Source organism: Rosa chinensis, chromosome 6 (assembly GCF_002994745.2).
Source record: "Rosa chinensis cultivar Old Blush chromosome 6, RchiOBHm-V2, whole genome shotgun sequence".
Lineage (NCBI taxonomy): Eukaryota > Viridiplantae > Streptophyta > Magnoliopsida > Rosales > Rosaceae > Rosa > Rosa chinensis.
The window spans coordinates 40169707-40192098 of NC_037093.1; the positions used below are offsets into that span (position 1 = coordinate 40169707).

Sequence of the window (22392 nt, forward strand, 5' to 3'; positions counted from 1 at the left end):
TAAAGCTCCCTTGAAATGGTGTTGCTCACGCATAACTCAGTGCGTAGAATTATTGTTCATGAACAACAAGATTCTAGTGCAAAACGCTCCCTGCAAAATGACGTTGCTGTGAATGCAAAATTGCCGCAACAAGTATCAAACAGAGCCATGAGACCACTTGGTTAATTACATCTCCACAAGGACACAAATTCAAGCTCTCTATTTGTTGTGGCATGTAACATCAACTTGAAAAGTCAAACGTGTGAAGCTGGTTGGTGGTTTTTGTTTGTTATTAGATCACACAAAATGCAAAGTGGAGATAAAATCCACCGCTTCATATATAGTGACGTCCAAGATTGATCTCTTCCCTTAATTAATCTCATATTGAGAAAGCCACAAAGGCAGACGACAAGCCAAGAAGCATGGCTGCACTACATTGAGTTGTCAACTTAATTCAAATGTCAAAGCCGCAAAAGAAACACAGCGGAGGTGAAACTGGGCCTAAAGTGAAGACAAATAGCTGACTGCTCACAATAATAGTCTTGTTGCTTGAAAATGGTTAAGAGTCGCAAGGCACAAGCACGACCCAGAGTGAGTTTGTTCTCCACTTTTCCAGAACCAGAGAAAATAACAAAGAGAGCGAGTAAATCTCTCCAATTCTTCAAGAGAAGGCACCATAGAGTCCAGTTCGATTTCTGCACGGCATTTAGACGTTCTTGTTCAGAAATGAAATAGTGAAGAGCAAATGTTCCAGGGGTCTTTCAAAAGATAAAAGTCAACAAAAGCAAGCCAAGGTATAATTGACTAAAAAATAAAATGAGTTGGCTCTCTCGTGAAGATTGGTGTGGCAAATCAAATGAGTATTCTCCACCAGGCCGCTTACAAAAAATGGAAGCAACTCCAGTAATGGTCTACTTTAAATGCTGAGCCCCAAAATCAAAAGTTTGGCTTGTCAAAAACAAAGTAGTGATTCGACATAAAGGCTCGGTTCTTCCTAATAGGTGTTTCAGGCTTAATCAAGCAATGTGAGGCCCACTTCAAGTCTCAGGGCCCAACCGCAAGGCTCGGCATGACAGGTGCCAAATCAAATCAGCGGACACTCTACCAAATTGGGTGTCCAAAAGAAATACATTTGACATGTTCAAAAATATATTCGTCGAACACAAAAGTCAGTACAAAACTAGAAATATCGAATCCTCTGAACTACAATGGTTTGAACCTTTTTCAAAGGTATGTAGGCAATCTAGCAACCCACTAGATGCAACCACAATTTCAAATCGAATCCTTGACTCCACTAGTCAAATTCATAGATAAATTCAAACATAATCCCTAACTGCATCAATAAAATTCAGCCAGTCCTAATTGAATCACTGACTCCAGTCAAATTCTCTCAACACTAAAAATACCAATTCCTCTTAACTACAATGGTTTGATCCCTTTTCAAGGGTATGTGGGCAATTTAGCAACCCACTAGATGCACCCAGAATTTCAAATCAAATCCTTGACTCCACCAGTCAAATTCACACAAAAATTCAAATAGAATCCCTTACTCCACCAATCAAATTCAACCAGTTCTAAATTGAATAATGACTCTAGTCAAATTCTCTCAACACCAGAAATACCAATTCCTATGAACTATAACGGTTTAATCCCTCCAAGAGTATGTAGGCAATCTAGTGACCCACTAGATGCAACTACAAGTCCAAACATAATTCCTGACTCAACCAGTTAAATTCATCCAATCCTAATCCCTAACCTCACCAGTATAATTCATCCAAACACCAGAAAGGTCAAATCATTCCCAAAATGACATTAGACACAAATCCAAAGTAAATTGAATCCCTGATTCACTTAGACCAAATTCGTCCAAACACTACTCTCATTCCAAAAAGCAATACCCTCCAATAGGTCATACACCCATTGAAATTCTTGAACTACGAGTAGCTTGATCCCTCTCTAAGGGTATACGTAGGTAACCCATTCAAATATCCGGGTGCAGTTGCCAAAACAGACAAACACACATCTTCATTATTGTTTTCTTCATAAATGGAATCAAAGGGTGTTTTCTTGTAACAGGAGATTGTAATTAAGAGATACATTTTGTCTTGAATGAGTCGAACCCGAAATAATTAACACTCTATTCTTTTAATGAATACGAGTGAAGTTATGTTGGGTGACATTTTCGCTTACTGAGTGCAATTTTTACTCAATATCTTGTCTTATGTTTCTATGTAGTACGACCATATATAATTTTGATCTCATATATTAGATGCCGCCTCTCACATCCTGGTAGGGTCTTTTGAATTAAGATCTAATGATTTTATTTTGACAACTTCTCGTTCAAATGTATAGTGGCGGCAAAATTTGTATAGTGACATGATGTTTACTATTGATTTTGTAGTGACAAACTTTTAATTGTGTAGTGATAAGGTGTATTTGAATTAACAATTGGTGGTTAAGAAAGAAAAGAAAATCCTATACTAGGCATACGTAAGTATACGTAGTACATATGTATTGTGTTTGGGGAAATTAAGTTGTTGGGTCATTTTACGGCAGGTTCTTTTGTAATGTTACCAGTTTTTTAATAAAAATAATTTTTTCTTCTTAATAAAAAAAAAAACTTGGAATGACAATATTTGTGTAAAAAATCAAGGGACAACATAATCAAACCCAAATTTTTTGTTGGATCTAACATAAAATATCTATTTCAAAGAACTCATCTAGGGTTGTTAATTATTTAAACCATCATATATATGCAAAATGCTATAGTCCTACATGAAAAAGAAAGACAAACTATATTGTGCAAAAGCATTATAATAACATATTCGGATGAATCAACGTACATATCATTTCATAAATATTCAAGTAGAAAAAGCCGCCACTCTCTCTCTCTCTCTCTCAAAACAGAGCTAGGCTTAGGGTTTTTTTCTTTGTAACTTTCAATAGGTTTTCACGATGACATATGTTGATGTTATGACCACTCGTCTGGTTTCCTCCCTTGCACTTGCAGAGGGGAAGAAACAGGTTGATCTGCGTCTAACCAAAGGAAAAGGGTTATGGCAGGCTGATGTGTTCATTGTGGGAAACTTGTTGACTGCCAAGGAGTTCAAGATTCACTTGTTTTTGCAGATGTTTTGCAATACATGAAGGGTGAATAGGAATTTGCAAGTGGAGGAGGGCACTATTTACATTCTCAGATCCGGCTAATAGGGAGCGAGTCTGGCGGGAAGCTCCATGGGGTTTTAATCGTGCCCCAGTGGCGTTGGCCATGTATGACGGTGTTTCTCCAGTGGAACAAGTGTCGCTGGTGAAGGGCTCGTACTGAATAACTTTGATGGGTATCCCTCCTGCCTTCATATCCGAAAGGATTATGATGATGATCGGATACAATTTGGGAGATTTTTAGGAGATTGATAAGCCGGGTAAAAGGGCCAGAAAATATCAGATTCGGGTGGAGATACTTTTCACTCGACCATTATAGTTGCAACGATGGTACTGGGTTAAAGATGAGGTAGAATTCCTGTGTAAATTTCATTATGACAAATTGTTTGGAAGATGTGGAGTGTGTGGGTTGATAACTCATGTTGGACTACCATGCTCGAGGCTGGCTTTGGATGAGGAGGAGGCGGCGGAGGGTATAGCTTTGGGTGACCAGTGGACATTGCCGACGTCGAAGATAGCTGTGCTTCAACATGGGGTGACGGCGTCCAATTCTGGGACGGGTTCGATCAGTAAATGCAGGTTTAATGCAGTCATGCAAACTAGGATTTCGGTGCAAGGCCAAACCCTAGTTTTTCAAACTCTAGTGCCAAACTCGATCTTGGAACAATTCTTGCCTACTCCTCTATTCAAACCACGTCAGATGGTCACCATCAGGGAATTGAATGCAACTGAAATGATGCTTGAACCAATGACTGGCAAGAGACGTGATCGTGGTGAGTTGGAGGTCACTATCTCACCAAAGAAGGTGAAGCTAAGCCTTGCATTGGGAAAAAAGAACCTGCAATTTAATGATATGAGTTTAGTTCTAGTGGAACAAGCTGCATAAGGGCTTGCAAAGAAGAAAAGAGGGGGAGATCGATGGGGAGCAAGAACAAACTCCCTTATGGTACTACAACCAAGATAAAGGCTACTAGGCCTGATGGTGCTGCAGACAAGGAAAAGGTGGTGAAAATAAACCTTCTGGACAAGTTGAACAAGTCAGATCAATGCACCAACTCGAACCTAAAAAGGAAGGAGCTTATTATTGCTTAGTTGTTTTTTTCTTTTTCAGGGCATTAAGCTTGTGCGAGGTGCAAAGGCCTCTATGAGTCTTCTAAGATGTTTCTAGCATCTTGCATGTACCACAATTGCCTGTTTGGCATGTGAGGGTTAGATGAATGATTTCCTTTCTTTAGAATGGCAAGGTTTTTTTTTTTTTTGCATAGGCTTGCTTAACTATGAGCATCCCAGAGATTGTATTAGTTTGCATTAGCTTAGATAGGTTATCACAGCTTAACCGGGATTCTTATGTAACTGTTTTGTAGACTCTAGATTTTTTGGCTATTGATCTAATGTTATCAATTCCTTCTTTAAAAAAACATATTCAGATGAAAAGCTGTTTTGCATAATATCATTAGACAATAGAAACAAATATACAACTGGTGATTAAATTAAGTGCACCTTTTTTTTTTGAAGAAAATTGGGTGTCAATCCAGTAAGAGAAAATGTAGTTAACAATACACAATGTGTCAGTGACCACCCCTGAAAGGCACGATTGATTTTCATCACTACTTTGGAAGCCCTAAAGCAACCAACATAAGGCTAACTTGGAAAAGGAGCACGAAAAGTAACCACTAACCTGACACTACAAGGGTTTTGTCCGAGCAATTCAAGATCCAACCCTAATTTATTCGTAAACCTTGAGACTTTCCTACCCAGAGGGGGCTACCCCAAGGCTATCAACAACCTAAAAAAACTTACAAAACATAACCACGGGCCCAAAGACTGAGGTTCAATGCCCAGATCCCCCAAAGATAGGTCCATCCCCAAATTATCAGGAATCTGGATCTAACCTATCACAACAAAAAAACCCTTGAACAGTACAGCCTCGGCCGGGCCACCACCCTGCTGTCCAGGCATGATCTTGTCGACGTCACCGCCAGCTACCACATCACCGTTGTCAAATCTCAGGCCCTCCGCAAGTGAAACCTAGGTCCACTCACACCAGCATCGCGCGATCAAAGCTCTAAAACCGCTGTCATAATCCAACCAAGAACGGCCTCCAGCAACCCTGCCTAAACCCACACCAACAACAAGCGGAGCTCCACAACCTAGAACATAGCCACAGTTCTTAGCCCATCATTGCACCCAGCAAATAAAATCGCAGCCTTCGTATCAGAAACCAAAAGTGACAACCCTGACGGCATAGAAGCCCATTCATTGGAGAAGAAGTTGGATGCCGGTGCCTTCTTCAGCCATGACTGGCACCCATGAAGTGATGTGATATGGATTAAAGGTGAACAGGGGGAAACCAAGGTACAAGCTTGGCAACACCTTTGAAGAGAGAAACGAGAGCGTTCTCATTTTTTTTGGCCTACTCTTTTTAAAATAAGTGTACCTTAACCACACAATAAAGAAAATAATGTTTTCCAAAGTCACTGCAAGTATTAAAATATCTGCGATATTATGATATATCCCATGATATCTCCCTTTTTGGAGGGACTGATACATCATAGGGAAAAATATCTTATCTTCCGCTGTTTCTGCGAAATTTCTCCGATATCGTCAAATATCCTCAATATATAAGATATTTAGGATATATCCTGATAAAATAAAAAATGTTGTAAATGATAATGACTATTCATGTAATGGGTATTTCTTAATGTATGCGATTGACATACTTGTAATGTGCGATTGACATACTTGTAATGTGCGATTGACAGACTCGTAATGTATGTGATTGACATACTTGTAATGTGCGATTGATTAATATAGCTATTATGTATTGCCTTTTGTATACATGATGTAACCCTATATAAACCTCATGGTGAGATGAATACAATACAATACAATTTTTCCAATTCTCTTTAACAAGTTATCAGCACGAGCCCTAACGACAAGAAAAAAAACCAAACCAGAAAATTCTTCAAAACCTGCCACTGCCACCTTCGAGCCTCACTGCCGCAGCTTCTAGCCCACGCTACCCTCACCTGCGCACCTACGCGCCCCTGCGCACGCATCCCTGCTGCCCCTACAGCACCAACGCACACCGACTGCATCCTTCTCCTTTCCTGTGCACGTCCGTCTGCTCGCAGGCTCTGAAACATCTGGTTTGGAACCTCAGATCAAAATCCTTTCTTCATCAGAGTTGTTCGTCTCTGTCTCTTCCATCTGACCTCAGTATTTCAGCCTTATCGGAGTTATTTTGAGACCGGTACAACAATCAAAGTGAAAGATGTTCAGAAGAGAATCTGCTCCGAATTTCAACACGTAAGTTTTATAATTAAGGTTGCTGCTTTCTTGTATTTTAAATTCGTTTTATTTTTTGCACAATTTTAGAATATATGAACAGGATTTTGAGTATTTAATAAAGCGGAATTATGGGGATTCACGCTTAACGAACTAAGAGTGTTCATAATGCTAGGACTAAGAGCGTCCGTAAGCATCAAATTGTGACCATATTAAAACATTATTATTTGGTCTAATCCAAAAGAGATTCTTGGAAATTGTTTTCTTGGTAGCATAGCTCGGAAATCTTATTATTTTAGTTTTCGTGGAAGTTTAGCTCCGAAACTAATATATCTTCTCTTCTTATTTTCAGGATGTCGAATGAACCTAGACTCGACTTTCCCATGCTTGATTCAACTAGCTCGGATTACCACAGTTGGGTAACCGATGTTGAGAACCACCTCACTTCAAAGGGAATATTACCCATAATCCAGGCACCTAACCCGGATTGTGTGTTCGTGCGAACACCTACAAAGCATGCTCAAGCAGTTATCTTGATACGGCGCCATATGGACAAGGCACTCAGATTGGAGTATATGTTGATCAAGGATGCAAGAGAGCTATAGGTAGCGCTAGAAGAGTGTTTTGGCAATGTCCAAGATTCCCTCCTCCCTGACTTGAAGGGTCAATGGAACAATTTGCGCTTTGCTGATTTCAAGTCTGTTGTTGAATATAATTCAGAAGCTCTTCGGCTACAGTCCATGTTGAGGTTTTGTGGACAACCTGCCATAGAGCAAGAGCTAATTGAGAAAACTCTCTCCACCTTCCCCGTTTCAGCCATTGTGGTATCAAAGCAATACCGCACTGAAGTCAATGCTGGACGGATCACGAGGTTTCATCAGTTTATCAATCTCATATCTATAGCTGAGAAACATGATAACATACTCGTGAGGAATTATAATTCAAGGCCCAAAAGAGGGCGCAAGGAGAGGAACCCTAAGAATAAGGGATATGAGGGACGTATGGGTCCATATAACCACCCTAACCAGGAAGGAAACAACAAGTTTGGTGCGGATACACGTGGTGGCAATGCCACACGTGGGAGAGGGGGTCGTGGCAACCCTGGCCGTGGTGGTGACTACAATGTGTCTTAGTTTGATTTTATTTTGGATTAGACTTTTTGGGACCTTTGATGTAATCATTGACTATCTTTATTAATAAAGTATCGTATTATTATTCGATGTCATGGACATGTTTTAATTCCGAACTTTATTATTTTTCAGTATGTTTCCTGGAGAGTTGGAATGCCTTGTTGATAGTGGCACCACACATACTATATTGCGATATAGGCAACTATTTCTATGGATGACGCCTAGTCGATCTTCTGTGACTACGATGGCTGGACCATCACAATTGATTCATGGTCGAGGACCAGCTCAATTTATGTTGCCAAATGGCACAAGTATTAATGTCACCGAACCTCTATATGCTCCTAGGGCTGGAAGGACCCTATTGAGTTTTAAAGATATAAGAGCCAATGGTTTTCATGTGGGAACACATTGTGAGAATGGACAAGAGTCCTTTGCATCACCTCTAATGACTACGGACATAAACGAGTATTAGAGAAACTTATGTGTCGATCTAGTGGATTGTATGCAATCACTATTTGAATTATTGAATCCAACCATATCATGAGAGATGACTTATAGGATTCTTACACATATAGGCTTTGGCATGACCGTTTCGGACACCCATGTCGTGATATGATGATGCGTATATTAAAGACTTCACACGGACATCCATTTTTCAAAACGAAAAGAAGTCATAACCAAAATTCGATCCAAGGTAGGGCTGGCGCTGCCTACCCCCTGCGGCCCAAAAGTGGTATTGACGCCACCAATACCTCCTTGGTTCCTTTTTCTACTTCTAAAGTCAATTATGACTTCGTGGCTCAACCTGATAATTCCCTGGTTGCTTCTAAAGCCCCTCTTTCGTTTTGCAAAGCCTGCTCTTTAGCAAAATTAGGATCGAGACCATCCTATGCAAAGGACACTAAGGAAAATATTCCATTCTTACAAAGAATCCAAGGTGATATTTGTGGGCCTATTCAACCAACTTGCGAACCATTTAGATATTTTATGGTGTTGGTTGATGCATCGACACGATGGTCATATGTCATGCTATTGTCCACAAGAAATGCTGCATTTGCTAAACTCCTAGCACAAATCATTAAATTAGGGGCTCACCACTCTGATCATCCCATTAAGTCAATTCGTCTTGACAATGCTGGAGAGTTTACATCAAAAACGTTTGATGACTATTGCATGTCCATTGGGATTGAGGTTGAATACCCTGTTCCTCATGTTCACACCTAAAATGGTCTCGCAGAAGCTGCCATTAAAAGACTTCAAATGGTCGCTAGAGCATTGGTTATGCGCACCAATCTTCCTGTTTCTGTTTGGGGCTATGCAATATTGCATGCAGCTGTGCTCATTCGTCTGAGGCCTATTGCCACTCAACCCTTTTTTGCGTCCTAGATGGTTACTGGATATGAGCCTGATGTCTCACACTTACGCATATTTGGGTGTATAGTTTATGTGCCGATTGCGCCGCCACAGCACACCAAAATGGGTCCTCAAAGACGATTAGGCATTTATGTTGGATATGACTCTCCAACCATTATCCGCTACTTAGAACCCTTGACAGGCGATCTATTTACGGCTAGATTTGCTGATTGTCACTTTGATGAGACAGTCTTCCCGTCGTTAGGGGGAGATAGGAACAATAATGTTCAACAGGAACGATAGGAATTGTCATGGTCTGTCCCCACTTTGTCTCATCTTGATCCCCGAACCGCATAGTCTGAAATTGAAGTGCAGAGAATTCGCGATCTTCAGAACGTAGCAGACTCTATGCCTGATGCATTTTCTGATATCGCTAAAGTGACAAGATCACATATACCTGCTGAAATGTGCCTGCAAGGATTGATGTCCCTAAAAATCATGGACATGGCGCCACCCCTAGGGGTATTGGACATGGCGCCTCCACCACTAATAGTGATGGTAATGTGGCTCAGGCCGGGCTCTCAGGAAGGAAACGTGGGAGGCCTAAAGGTTCGATGGATTCTCGCCTGAGAAAGAAAGCGAGTTTGACACAGAAAGATCCATTAATCATTGACATAAATAGCCCTTCTCATGAAGATATTCCGGATTATGGTTATGTCCAAGAGATATCATTGGGGGACGCTCCAATGTTAGAACCAATTCCAGGGAATAGGGAGATCTCTATGAATTACACTAGTGTACATGAGACGTTGAATCAAGATTCTATTATCCTTGATGATGTGTTTGCATATTCTATTGCTCAAGGAATTATAGAACACGATGATAACGAACCTCGCTCCGTGGAAGAATGTCAACGAAGAGCAGACTGGCCTAAATGGAAAGATGCGATTCAGGTTGAATTGGATTCACTAACATAGAGACAGGTATTTGGGCCTATAACACTTACACCCCCAAGTATAAAGCCTGTTGGCCATAAATGGGTCCTTGTTAGAAAGCGTAATGAGAAAAATGAGGTTGTTAGATACAAAGCCCGCCTTGTGGCGCAAGGTTTCTCACAACGCCCTGGAATCGACTACGAGGAGACATATTCTCCCGTAATGGACGTTATAACGTTCCGCTACCTTGTCAATTTGGTAGTTTCTGAAAAACTTGACATGCAGCTTATGGATGTGGTTACAATAAATCTCTATAGGGATCTAGATTCAGAGATATATATGAAGGTTCCAGATGGACTTCAATTACCCAAGTCAAGTGGCTCTAAACCACGGAGCGCGTTTTCAATAAGATTGATACGCTCACTATATGGATTGAAATAATCCGGACGGATGTGGTATAACTGTCTAAGTGACTACTTGATTGGGAAGGGATATGAGAACAATGAAATATGCCCGTGCGTGTTTATAAAAAGGACAAGTTCCGGATTTGCAATTGTAGTAGTTTATGTCGATGACATGAACCTAATTGGAACTCTAGATGAGTTAAAGGAAACTGCTAAGTACTTGAAATCCGAATTTGAGATGAAAGATCTTGAGAAAACACGGTTTTACCTCAGACTAGAACTCGAGCACCGTAGTGATGGGATTATGATCCATCAGTCAGCATATGCCCAAAAATTATTAAGGCGCTTTAATGAAGATAAAGCAAAGCCTGTGAGTACTCCCACGATCGGTCGTAGTCTTGAGCCTGAAAAAGATCCGTTTCGTCCAAGGGATGAGGACGAAGACTTATTAGAGGCTGAAGTGCCCTATCTAAGTGCAATAGGTGCATTATTGTACTTAGCTCAATGCACAAGACCGGACATCTCATTCGCAGTAAACTTGTTAGCTCGACACAGTTCTGCGCCAGCACGCCGCCATTGGATTGGCATAAAGACAATCTTTCGATACTTGAGAGGTACGATTGATATGGGCTTGTTTTATCCCTATAGAGAGAAAAGAAATAACGGAAGTGTGGGATCGGACTCCACAAGGCAAAACGCCACCTTCCGTGCTCCTCTTCCCATCCATCAAAATGACAACGATGTCTTGATTTTGCTGATGTAGGGTATCTCTCTGACCCTCACAAATGTCGCTCCCAAACGGGTTATGTCTTTATCATGGGAAGCACTGCGATATCTTGGAGGTCTACAAAGCAGACCCTTGTTGCTACTTCCTCAAATCATGCAGAGATTATCGCTCTACATGAAGCCGTGCGAGAATGCATATGGCTAAGGTCTGTAGTTAGACACATTCGAGGAACTTGTGGTTTGAAGTTTACCACAGATGAACCTACATGCATTTATGAAGATAATGCAGCATGTATTGAGCAAATGAAGTTAGGTTTCATCAAGGGCGACAACACCAAGCATATATCGCCTAAGTTCTTTTACAATCAGCAACAAGAAACACTTCTAAATATTGAAGTGAATCAAATCCGTTCAGAGGATAATGTAGCGGACTTGTTTACCAAGTCATTACCTAAATCCACCTTCGAGAAACATGTGAAGAGCATCGGATTAAGAAAGTTATCCGAACTCCCATAATTGTAGAAATCAGGGGGAGACCTTGACATCAGGGGGAGGTATGATGTCTACATGTTCAATCTCGAAGAGTGAAGGACTTGTTGTGCTCTTTTTGCCCTTCGACCAGGGTTATTTTTGTCCCACATGATTTTTGTTACCTGGCAAGGTTTTTAGTGAGGCAACGATCAAAGCGCCATCACCGAGTTTGAGCGGCACAGGGGGAGTGTTGAAGGATGTCGACTACTCCACATTCACGCGCGTTTTGCTCTTTTTCTCCTTCGGCCAAGGTTGTTTTTTCCCACAGGGTTTTTATTACTTGGCAAGGTTTTTGACGAGGCAACTTAGAAGCGCATAGCAGAGGCAACACTATTGACATGAAATATCCAAGGGGGAGTGTTGTAAATGATAATGACTATTCATGCAATAGGTATTGCTTAATGTATGCAATTGACATACTTGTAATGTGCGATTGATAGACTCGTAATGTATGCGATTGACATACTAGTAATGTGCGATTGATTAGTATAGCTATTATGTATTTCCTTTTGTATACATGATGTAACCCTATATAAATCTCATGGTGAGATGAATACAATACAATACAATTTTTCCAATTCTCTTCAACAAACAAATATTTGAAAAATCTGATTAAAAAAAAATAGAAGAAAAAAAAACTCAATTATTCAAGGATAAACATTTATTATGGAATATGGAGGTTATGTGGGGGTGTAAAATTTTAACAATGGTTTCTCGTCAGGATAGGGTATAATAAAGAGGCAAATTAACTTGTTTGGGGAAAATACCTCAAAGTGAAACCTCTGAAGGCCTATTTGATTGAAGAAAAATCCCCCCAAGTTGAATATGGGTTAGGAAAAATCTTTTCAAGGCAAATCTAGCTGAGAAGTAATTCTGTAAATGCAAATCTGTGTGAAGAAAGATCTCCTCAAGGCGAATAGAGGTGAGGAGAAATCTCCTCAAAGCAAATCTAGGTGAGGTGTATACCCTTCGAGGGAAATCTGAGTGAGGAGAAATTCCCTCAAGATGAATCTGGGTGAGGAGAATTCATGATGGAGAAATTTTAGCAAAAGAAAATAAATTTGATGAAGCCATGTTTTAAAAGGCAACTCACTGTAATTTAAAAACTTCATGGAACCACTTAGAGTTACTTTATGGATGTAGATAAAGTTGACATTCATATCTGTTTATATGTAAATCCAATAAATTGATTCTTTCATAAAAGATATATTTTTCAGAATATCTCTGGTATATTCCTGATATTTTTTATGTCTCCTTTTTTTAAAATTTTGATAAATATATAAAAACAGATATTTTAATTTTTAGTCACTCGAACCATTAAATATCTATCAATTATATTGTAGATTGTCCAATTACACAATAGATAGTCGTCTTTGAAATTACTTAAAGGCCACACAGATGATCCCAAAAAATTCATATTTTGATTCCATCAAACAATACACTATAAGAAAATTTATGTGGTTTGACATGGCATGGTATCAGACAACGGAGAATGTTTGTCATTTCATAGGGCCATCAGTCGGAAAGCTATTGCATAATATATGACTTTTATCACACGACAGAACATATCCATTATTTGATGGTGTTTTTGTAGTAATTAAATAATTCAATTTAAATATTTATGAATTTTCATACCATTGATTCTTGTATGATTTTTTTTTCCCACACATTTATTTATTTATTTATTTGAGAAGAAAAGAAAATTCATTAATCCTAGAGATTACAACGATGGGATGACTCCGTAAAATCTCAACTACTCCAAATAGAGAAGAGGACCTACTCATAACCCTAATATAAAACCAGCGGTTACAGATACCATGAGCCAATAGGGGCTCAACTCTAACCACAATAACCCTTTCCTCTGGGCTACAGACAATCAACCTATCCCAGGAGTCCCGATACATCCTTATAGCCAACCTCAAGAAGAGACTATCCCCTTCCAACTCCATATACCAAAACCGCCATTATATGAGTAGGAGCGCGCATCTCCCCATTACATTGACAACAAGAAAACATCGACATTAAAACAACTGGTCCCTGGATATGACACCATAACAATGGCACAATCAAGAAACCAAGACTAACAAACCCTCGCTCAAATGAGGAAGGACTTATTAGACCTAACCAAAAACCAAACGTTAAAAACCTAATAAAGAAAAGTAATAGACTGCCGCGAACCGTTTTCCTGTCCCTCAGAGTCAACTCCAGCTTACCGGAAAACGCCATATGAAGTCGGAAACTTGCAAGGTTGGCTATCTCGAATCCAAGTCTCTAGTTGACTTGATGCATATACTCTCGCAAGCGTACGAATCGTGTCAAGTAAGGGAAGTATTTGGACCTTAGTTATCGTACCTCGGGGATTAGGTGTTGGACCTAACCAAGGTAATTGGCGCTAGAATAACTTAAAAGCATACAATGAAAAATAAAAATAAAATAAAGTAAAATAATATTCACAAGGCACCAAGCCTCGGCAATGCTTGGCTTAACTCACACTATGCCTAATCAAAGCCACTAACTTGTAGCCCAAATGTGTTATGCACAATGGAAGGTAGAATTTTATTTGGGAGTTTTGAATTGAGAATTAACTAAATTAAATGCAAACTAAAATAAAAGCAAACAACTAATTATCAAGCAAGAAATTAAATTCGGATTTCAAATTAATGGAAACATGGGAGTGTCGGGTGATTCACACTAACTATCTTGTAAACATCGGTGCCAATTAATTTCACAAATGCATGCATTTCCTATATGTGTCGAGTCCCGTATCTAGTACCCGTCAAGGCTACTAAACCAATTATCCTTTCGGTGTATTGACTATGCCGGTTAAAGCCACAATCAGCTCTCTAATTTGGGCATTACGCCGGTTAAGGCCACAATATCCAAAATTAGAGGCCCAGAGAGCAAGATAATAGAGACCCAAGCAAGCTTAGCTACAATTAAGATGGCTAATGGTCACCGCACTTAAATCCTAGATGCAACAAGACTAATAAGTTGTCAATTTATCAATCTATTCATCACAATTGCCCACAACATAATTTCAAAGGTTCACAAAGCCTAGAAACATGCTTCTAAGGACCAATAAATTTGGATTTAAAGCATACACAACGAAAATTGCATTTATTAAAAGTAAAGCATCAACATTTATAGAGTAGAGAGGGAACACAAGTTAAGCTCACAATTTGATAGAGGAGAGAGGGAACACAAGTTAAGCTCACAATTTGCTATAGGCAAACATGAACCCAACTTGATATTAAGCCCCCACTCTTTACCAAAAGTAAAATCTCTTTGTGTTGATGAGCAATTGATGGTGTGGGTAGTAAAAGCCCCTTGATTTTTCCTTGAAAAATGGTAGAGAATGATAAATTGGGAAGAGATAAAATGAGAGAGAAGATGGAAAATGGAGGAGAGGTCTCTAAATTCGGCCTAAAGGCCTAGGGTGTAGAAAAATGGGTCTTAAGCTTGTAAAATGTGAGTGCAAAGGTGCTTAAATACCCCATTGGGTTCAACAGTCAAGATTGGACGTGTACCCTAGATCCAAGGGCTCAAAAACAAGTAGAAAATGGGTAAAATAAAAAGACTAAAACAGCCTAATAAAAAAAGATTAATTTCAGTTTACCACCCTGAGGTTTGGGGGTGTCATCATTTCATCCCCTCTACTTTCAATTTTGAATTTTTACCCCCCAAACTTTCCAATTTCAATCAGCTGTGTCCAATTTCTCCTATTCCGTCCAAATTGGACGTTAACTTGACCCTTAAGGGCTAAAATGGTCATTTCAAGATAAAATAATAATAATAATAATAATAATAATAATAATACTTTTTATTTATTTATGTTTTTTCGGTTTTTTTTTTTTTTAATTTTGTCTTCAACCTATACACCACAAGTTATAATAGGTCTATAAAAACAAAAAAAAATACTCTAGGTGGTTGAAAGCCGCTCGCTGGTCTATGATATTTGTGATATATCTCCGATAAAGTGAAGAATTTTAGGATATATCCCCAATAAAGTGAAGAAATATCTGTAAAAAATAATTTTACACTTTATTTGTAAATAAATATTTGTAAAATGATTGTACACACTTCAATATACAGATATTTACAGATAAAGTGTAAAATCATTTTTTACAGATATTTCTTCACTTTATTGGGGATATATCCTAAAATTCTTCACTTTATTGGAGATATATCAAAAATATTGTAGACCAAAAAAGATTTTACACATATATTTCTTCACTTTATTGGGGATATATCTTAAAATTATTCACTTTATCGGAGATATATCACAAATATCGTAGACCAGCGAGCGGCTTTTAACCACCTAGAGTATTTTTTTTGTTTTTATAAACTTATTATAACTTGCGGTGTATATGTTGAAGACAAAATAAAAAAATAAAAAAACAAAAAAAAACAAAAAACAAAAAAAAAAACAGAAAAGAAAAAAAATTAATTAATTTTTTTTATCTTGAAATGACTATTTTAGCCCTCAAAGGTTAGAGTTAACGTCCAATTTGGACGGAATTGGAGAAATAGGACACGCCTGATTGAAATTGGAAAGTTTGGGGGGTAAAAATTCAAAATTGAAAGTAGATGGGGTGAAATGATGACACCCAAAGACCTCAGGGGGGTAAACTGAAATTAATCCAATAAAAAATGTAGAGAATTAGAAGATTAGAAAACATTTTGAAAAATATAAAGAAAACTGGAGGGTAAAAGTGTAAGTGAGTGTGTGTCTAGTGTGAACACAAATAAATATCTCATCCACATGTGTGATGTGTGTAAGGTGTGATCCACTATTATTATTGTCATTACATCCATTTTGAATTTGAAATTTGAATACAAAGATGTAATACAAATGGGCTTGGGTCTTCACTTGTGCTTCTTTGGTCTTGGGCCTTGGACTTCATGCTATCGGATCAAGTTGACTTGGTTGATCCGGTGGTCAACCAGTTGACTTTTCGTTCTTTAGTCGGAGTTGACTCTAATTTGCTCCAAGTTCGCACCATTTTCTCTCAATTTTCGCAACTCCTCTTATTACCTACAAATAAATAAAAATGGATTGATCACATAATAATTGACTTAAAGATTAGCTTAATTCTAGTATTTAGAGTGCAATTACGCACATAAAAATTCGTTTAATCACCAGTATCTAACCCAAAGATAGAGCCACCACCAGTCCCAACCTCGAAAGAAAAACCACAATGCCTTCCCATAGCCAGCGTGCCTAGATCTAACCCCAATAGAGACCAACTTTGGCGTCAAACAACACCACCGTTGTCCTAAAGATCGTACACCATCATGCCACCCTGCCAATCCGTTCCTCCCCTGATTTCTCCCGCCACCATACGGTGGTACTCTGACAACTAGCTTTGCCGAAATCCCTCCCCAAACCTAGTTAGATACTCCAACTCCTTGTCTGCCCAATGAGAACACCAAACCAGGCTGCTCCAACAATCTCGTTACAGCCCACCATCGAGCAACAGACGACTTTGTGGTCGACTCCAAGTCTTGGAACTCAGGTAGACAACGTCGTCCCCCACCAGCGTCGAGCCCCCACGCATCTGTACCGCAGCCCAGCTCCACTATTGAATCTGTCTGAGAGAAAGAAAACCAGATACCGCAACCACAAAACCCAATCACCATCTTCCGCCAACCAAACACCATCCCGTCCGGCCACCATACTCCGACGAGGCTGGAAGCCATCGTCAGTGAGAGGGCGCCGCCAGACAGGCACAGAAAACCCTTTTATTTCCAACCCTAATCTCCCCTGTTTTTGCGGAGCCGCCCCTTTGACAAGTACTCTTAATGTTAGGTCCCGTCTTGGACTCTTGGCTAGACTCTTCCCACACATTTATGTTAGTTCAACTTCTGTTTGAACTAAACGAACCAGTGAGTCGTATAATGTCGATTATCTATAATAATTAACCATCATTTATGGAGATAGGAGGTTCCAACCTCACTGATATTATGAGATGAGCGGGTAGAGTATGGGAAATAAAAAGATCTTAACTAAACAAGCCCATTGAAGTCGATCCGATAAAAAAAGCTAGCTTTAGAAAATCTTTCAAGCAGACCTCTAATAAGTTTTTTGTTTTTGGTTTAAAGCCAAGTTTAAGTTTAAGGGAAAAAAAATATATTCAAGCTTGAGCCATGCTTGAGCATATAAAAACCGTAGGTGTCGAGCTGTGACTTGGATCAATTGTTTATAATGATGGTTTAGCTAGTAGACTGCAGACTTACTCATAACCTGGTCCCAATAACATTCAAATTAAGGTCTACAAATGCTTGTGCAAGGTATACCTAAAGCATATGGCTAGAAAAATATATACAGATCTTTGTGTGGTTTAGTTAACGTAATAATATTCTAATCATAACATGATTAGTTTCATCAGTCTCACTTAATTATGACCTTTTGACTTCTAGAAAGTCACCTGCAGCCATGAAACTAGTTCAAGAGCAATACTTTTTGGTTTGAAAATCACATTGTCAACAAAATCAGAATAATTTGTACATGTATGTATTGAATTTGAACATATATAACTACTGCATGCTAACATCTACCTGTCACAGTTCTCCCGCTAATTGATGGAAAAAGTTAGCAACGACTTCTCTAATTTACTTATTAATAAACTACAAACCTTGCTTTATATATAGTTCTTAGTTCCTAGTTCCTCCATATATAAAGCCCAACCTATTACCAAGTTCAATCACAATTAGCTTCTCATTTCTATATCTCTTCTCATTCAGCTCTGCATCATACATTCAAGCTTAGTTAAGTGTAAATTTACTCAAGTGATTCAATCAAGATGAATAGATCGAGAAGTGATTCGACTGCAATCAACATTCAGCCAGAGTCATCATCGAGAAGTAGGCAGTTTGCTGCCAATTAAAGGAGAAGCATATCATGTGATGAGGGTACTAGCTGCTGATCCCAAGCATGATCATGACAAGGGAGCTGGGATGAAGAAGGGGGTTGCTGTAATCGACTTCATTCTACGGCTAGGTGCCACGGCAGCTGCTCTAGGTGCCACCGTCACCATGGCATCCAGCGAGCAGACTCTTCCTTTCTTCACACAGTTCTTTCAATTTCAAGCCGGTTATGAGTTATGACGACTTGCCCACTTTCACGTACGTGCATGTTTGCCTCTTAATTATCTATTAACATCGTACGTACTTGTTGCACAAAAGTATTCCACAAAATGATCAAAATTTACAAATTTGCAGGTTTTTCGTGATAGCAATGGCCATAGTGAGTGGCTACCTGGTCCTCTCTTTGCCCTTCTCCATAGTAACCATTATCCGTCCAGGCGTCCACTATTAGTTGCTCCGAAGCTTCTCTTGCTTATTTTCGACACTGTAAGCTAACTCTATTTCCAACCTATTAGTTATATCGATCAGCATTTCAACTAATGTACCAGTAATAATCCTACAAGGGTCATATATAGTTACAGACTCAAATGTGAACTATTCTCTTGTATGTGCGATATAACCATGCAAATGAGTACACTTATCCATATATCGTCGGCAATGTGCTACAAATAATTTTATCTATATAGACGTTTCGCGCCCATATATATGCTTTTTTTTAAGGTCTATATGTTGACATATAAGTTGTTCATTTGTGGTAGCTGGCGCTTACTCTGAACACTTCAAGTGCCGCCGCTGAGGCTGCCATAGTTTACTTGGCCCACAATGGGAACTCCGATGCAAATTGGCTTGCTATCTGCCAACAGTTCGGTGATTTCTGCCGGCAATCTAGCGGGGCTGTGGTTTCAGCATTCGTTGCAGTTGTTATCTTCACTGTGTTGATTATGCTGTCTGCTAGTGCCCTCCGAAGAGCTTAAGATCATGGAGCTGGTTAAGTGTACGTACGAGATTGATGCTGTTGCTTTTGGATGTTTCTTAAATTGTTGTGTTAGTGTTTGGGAAAGCATAGGTAATTGATTGTATGGCAGTCCATCAACTAAATGGAAATTGCTCTAATTATGTACATGAATCATGTACATGAATCAGAATTAAAACCAGTTTCATTACTAAAATACCCCTACAAAAATGAATGTTCATGAGAGAGGTATATATATTTCTAGAGTTATGGGTAATTTGAGGTCATTGAAAATACGTAAGGATATTTTGGGTTGAAAAAATGCATTCCTGAGACTTTCATTCTTAAACCACACACCCTCTTGGTTATCAAACTCCGGGTTATTTAGGAATCCATTGCTAACAATAAGGTGAGACCCAAACCCAATTCAATACCTATATGTTAGTAAACGCAGGAAACTCATACATTAGAGTAATTCCTTTTATTTCCATTGTTATTCCAAGTAAGTAAAGTGCCAAGTGAATTTTTTTTTTTTTTCATTCCAAAAAAATCTAGTGAGGGCTCGAGAGCTATGAAATTATATGTCGGAGCTAACACATTTTCAAGTCCAATAATTATTAGGGCAATGATATGGGGCCTCACACTACTACAAAAAGGTCATCAGACGACGGTGGATTTGTGTTGTGTGATGACCAAGCTCACCGTGGTCTAAGTGAGTGTTGTGTGATTGAAAAATCAGACAACGGTGATTTCACCGTTGTGTGATAATAGTTTGCTCAACAGAAATACCTATTTCCGTTGTGTGAGTTCTGTGTAGCATGTGCCTGGCATGGCATGCGCGGCGATGCCTCGGCACATTCAGACAACAGAAGATGAAATTTTGCCGTTGTCTGAAATTCATAACACACAACAGGTATGACTTATTCTTTGTTGTCTGAGATTCATAACACACAACGGATATAACTCATTATTTGTTGTCTGAGACTACTAACAGACAACAGATATAACTTAATATTTGTTGTCTGAGGAAAGTAACACACAACTGAAGTAAAATGATCTCCCTTGTCTGTTGATTACTCAGACAACAGTGATCATTTTATTTCTGTTGTGTGTTATGAATCTCACACAACAGAATTTTGTTTTCTTTTGTTGTTAGTTGTTAGTTCACACAACAACTATATTTGGTTATCCGTTGTGTGAATACTGTAATCAATTGGGTACCAACTAGTGACTGTTGTAGGAGAAGCCTCAATTTTGAACTCTTTTACATTCATACAACACATTGTTTTATATTGTGTTGTATGACTAACCCTTGAACAACAAGAATAATATCGATATAAATGTTGGTCCAGAATAATGCTCAATATATTACCATATAAACAATACTCTAATCCATATATATCATTCAAGTACCATTATTCAAGCATCAATACATTCAAGTAACAAGATAATGCACCAAACAAGAGCATTCTTAGCTAGCTACACATGAATAAAAAAACATTCCTATTCTCGATGGCTCTTAACCTTCAGCTGCCATTCGCTTCTACAAAACCTCGAATGTCTCACTCATCATCTCCTGCCAAGCATGTTGGTACATAGTTTAGGTTGAAGTAAAAAATAAGTGACCTAATTCCCAAATGAAAGAAAGTAAACCAATCATTAGATAGTAGCCAAGTATAGTTCTTACCATACAATCCACGGGGGAACCAAATAATCTTCGTCACTCCAAGATATGCCTTAAGTTGATCCTTTATTTGCTCCTTCGTCAAATTAGGTTCCGGTTTTTATCTAGCAGGCACTCCTCAGTAGTGAGGCAAGTCCCTAAAGGAAGAAAGCAATTTATGATTAACAAAATAAGATGACAACTGTGCTTGCACAGAACGAGCTTTCATAGTGCCTTGATTGTTACCTTCTCCATCTACATGGATGCTTCCACCTTCGAGAATTATGGTATGTGGAAACCTTGGAAGCTTCTCAATTGCTAGAATCTGCAGATTACAAGTGTCAGAAAAATCTTTTGGCAGTGTCTCAGAACACAAAGCACATATCCTATAAAATAAAAAAAATATGATCTGTTTAGTTCCTCTTACCTTCATGCCACAAGGAGGTCATGATTCCAGTCTGGATAACAATCATCATCAACGCCTAATGAAATCTTCAGTTTGTCAATCTGTACTCTATCAACTACTAAAGACATGATAAAGTCAAACACATTTTTATAGAGAAATGTGGGTTACCAAACAAATCTAGAAGTTGTAAAGCTGCAACTTCTCTTGCAGGCTTACCCAGATGAGAATTGATGGTGTTGTTGACGCCGCAAATGGGACATTGTTCTGTTGTTCTCAAAGTAGCAGGCAGCTAGCTAGCTCCTAATATACAATAGTACATATCAAGAGTTCAATTATATAGAAACATAATCAAAACACTTACAGCAAGGGATAATGCCCAGTGGCACCAAAACATCAAAACTAAAGAAGGAAGACAGAACTCTTTAACACTCGGGCACTCTTTTCACAACCCTGCTACCCAAGTATCTGCAAAGAAACAAAAAAAAGAAAATAGAGGCATGAGCAACTAAAGCTCAGTGAGTAGCTAAACAAAAAAAAATGAAAACGTAAAGGTGTGAATCTGCAACATTTACATTGAACTTTAAATACCACTAAAAATGATCAAGTCTAGAACCTGAAAACTTAAAACATAGCGAAAAGGTACAATTTTGGTTGAGATTTTTTTTTTTTTTTTTTTTTCACATAAGGGGCGGTTCATATCAAAACTGACAGCATGAAAGAGAATCCCTAGAAATTTTACAACCAGAAATAAATGCCCAGATTTAGTAGTGAACTATGTTTGGATACATACACTGATACACATCTTTGGGAATAGCTTTAAGTAATTATGCAATTAACGCATATCATTTGTATAACTGCATGAAATGAAGTTATCCTGTGTACTTGACAACACTAATGAATCCAGTCCGTAGTTAAACATTGGAGGACATTGCAGGCACATTTATCTGATAGTTTCAAGTGTATCGAGCTCAGTGAAGTAAAGCAGGTATATTTACT

General features: G+C 38.8%; 1 long non-coding RNA gene and 1 pseudogene across 1 annotated transcript; one reads left to right on the forward strand and one right to left on the reverse strand.

The window, feature by feature from the left end:
• The first annotated feature begins 18414 nt into the window (after nucleotides 1–18414).
• On the forward strand, nucleotides 18415–19349 carry LOC112171323 (annotated as a pseudogene).
• Nucleotides 19350–20722: 1373 nt separating this feature from the next.
• On the reverse strand, nucleotides 20723–21617 carry LOC112174707. Its single transcript, XR_002926144.2, has 2 exons — nucleotides 21418–21617; nucleotides 20723–20903 (listed from the first exon to the last, which is right to left on the reverse strand). It is a non-coding gene; the product is annotated as an uncharacterized LOC112174707 (long non-coding RNA).
• Between the last annotated feature and the right edge of the window lie 775 nt (nucleotides 21618–22392).